Genomic DNA, 3038 nt, shown 5'->3' on the forward strand with positions numbered 1-3038 from the left:
CTCATACGACTGGACGCACTCTAGACACATAGTGGTAAAACTATGGCACACGTGCCAGAGATGACATGTGAGCCCATTTTTCAGGAGGCTCCTCTTCCCAGCCATCCCAGAGAGGCAGCTGAAGGCTCGGGGGAATGGGGGAAGAGTAGGAACAGGCAGCTGAAGGCCCAGGAGGGCAATGGGGAAGAACCCCAGAAGGCAGAAGCCCTGCCCCAAATGGTAGAAGCCCTGCCCTGGAAGTCCCATCCCCCCCCCCGCCGAAGTCCCACTGGGTAACACCCGTTGCCAGAACGACTTAGTTTAGGCACTCGGTCCCTAAAAGATTCTCCATCACTGCTCTAGACCTTGTGTTCTGTACAGGGGGATGATGGTCATCTGGGAATGGAGGAGCTTTCTACTGTTGCAATGTCATGGTCAGATCATTCCCTGGTCAGGTTTAGACTTGGTGAAACTCAGAACCATGGTATCCTTCAGAATAGGGTTGCCATTTCCTGGTTTTTGGTGGGACAATCCCAGAATGGAAGGTCCAAAATTGCGTTATCCTCCCACAAATAAAGAGGAATTCTAGCGCCCCTTTTCATTCACTGGACTTTCTCATGAATGAAAAGTAGTGCTAGAATTCCTCTTTGTTCGCAGGATGATGACGCGATCTTATGCGACCTTGTCTAAAATCTTTGCATAATTGTGCAATAGTGATGGGAGCATCCCACTATGCTCCCGCCACTTTTCTCCATGTGGAAATCTCCTTAGTTGCTGGCAGCTCCTCCACCAATTAGATTAGTGGCTTAGCAGAATCCCCACCTGCTCCAACCATGTGCGCTGGGAGGGCACTTGGCCAAAAGGAGACAAATGGTGCCAACAAGCCACTTTTAAAAGGCAATAAAAAGTAAGGGAAACCCCCTCAAGCACAATTCCTAGATCATCTTCTACTCTCTGCTCTGGGATTCATGGATAAGGAATCCATGGATATGGAGGAATGACAGTATATTCTTATTTTAATTTGTAAGCTGCCCTGAGTCCCAGTCTTGGATAATAGGCGATGTGTAAATGGAGTTAGCAAACAACAACCCCTTGGGTCCTGCATAAGGAGGAAGGTGAGATATAAATCAAATCGCAGACACATAGAGTTGGAAGAGACCTCAAGGGCCATCCAGTCCAACCCCATTCTGCCATGGAGGAAATCACACTCAAAGCTTCCCTGACAGATGGTCATCCAGCCTCTCTTTAAAGTCCTCCAAGGAAGAAGATGCCACCAGACTCCAAGGCAGTGTGTTCCAATGTAGAACAGCTTTTATGGTCAGGAGGTTCATCCTAATGTTCAGGTGGAATCTCTTTCCCTTTAGCTTGCATCCATTGTTCCAAGTCCTATTGTCTGGAGCAGCACAAAATAAGCTTGCTTCATCCTCAATATGACATCCCTTCAAATACTTAAACAGGGCTATCATATGACCCCTTAACCTTCTCTTTTCCAGACTGAACATACCCAACTCCCTAAGTCTTTCCTCATAGGGGTTGATGGTTTCCAGACCTTTCACCATTTTGGTCACCCGCCTCTGGACACACTTCAACTTGTCAACATACTTTTTGAATTGTGCCCAGAACTGGACACAGTTATAAATGAATAAAACAACAGGGAGCAGGATGCTGGAGTTAACACTCAGTATCCCCGCTTGACCTGGTGAAACCATTCCAAGGGGCTTTCACTTTAACTAGTTGTAAGAAGGTTACTTACAAATGCAGCAGTTGTGGCACATATTGGATGATTGTATGCTTTTATCATGGCAATGTATAACGTTGGTCAGCTGAAAAATCCCATACATCTTTATCCCTGATGAAGCTATTGTGACTTTCCTTAAATCTAGAGAACTTGCATGACGAGCAAAACAGACCCCTGAAAGAAAGCAAGATCAATGTTTATGGCAAGAAAGAAAGTCAGGCAACATATGGTACATACCATTAATCAAATAATTTGTGATAGTTCCCAGAATTATGCAAAAGAAATGGTAAATATTTATGGATTATCAACCAATGCTTAACTCCTTTGAAAAAAAGCAAAGATGCCAGCCATAGATGCTGGCGAAACATCAGGAAGAAAACCTTCTGGAACATGGCCGCATAGCCCGAAAAACCCACAAAAATCCAAAGCAGATTTCATTTTTTAAAAGCAAACAAACAAACCCTCTTTGTAGAAGCCTGGATTGTGTTGGTTAGTCCCAACTATAGTCAAATACTTAATTGCTAAGCGCTGTGTCAATAGACAAGCAAATCCCATTGGTTTAATACTGAGATGGGCAACTGTGTTGGGACCATGAGCCCTCCCAAGCCCCAATCAATATATCCCCAGTTTCCTTTGCAGTCCCTCTCAAAATGGTGACCTGAAGTGGCATCATATCATCTCCTGTTGGCATTTTGAGGGCACCTGAAATGAAAACAGAGGCATTAAGTGTTTGGATGAAAATGGCTTTAAAATGATGCCATTTAAAAAACTCAGTTTGGGGGTTTGGGGGAGAATTTTCTGCTGCTCCAGAAACTAGAACACAAACCAATGGAATCAGATTAGAAGGAAAGAGATTGGCCTGACCAATTTTACTGTAAGAGCTGTTCAGCTCTGGGACAGACGGCCTCAAAAGTTGGTGGAGCTCCACGTTTGCTAGTCTTTAAGCCAAGGCTGGACGGGCGTCTCTTTGGTGTTGTGATGGTGTATTCCTGCAAGGCAAGGGTTTGCAATAGATGGCCCTTGGAGTCCCTTCCAATTCCGAGATTCGATGGATCACTGATGCAAGAGCCACAGAAGTGGGCACATGCCATCCTTGAGCTGCACGTTTTCCACCTGGATTTTATAGGTCTACTTCGCTTGGAGCTACGGGAGGGATTTATGCCAGCATCAGTAAAGTTGGACTGAGATTCCATATTATTATTGGCCGCCAAATTAGCTCAGACCCCAAGTCAATAAACTTAGGACTGATTCACAAGTCACCTGATTCAGTCTGGAGCCTGAATCTGTATTAGGATGTTAGGATGCAGAAGCTCTAAAGTCC

The sequence above is a fragment of the Sceloporus undulatus genome, chromosome 5 (assembly GCF_019175285.1).
Source record: "Sceloporus undulatus isolate JIND9_A2432 ecotype Alabama chromosome 5, SceUnd_v1.1, whole genome shotgun sequence".
NCBI lineage: Eukaryota > Metazoa > Chordata > Lepidosauria > Squamata > Phrynosomatidae > Sceloporus > Sceloporus undulatus.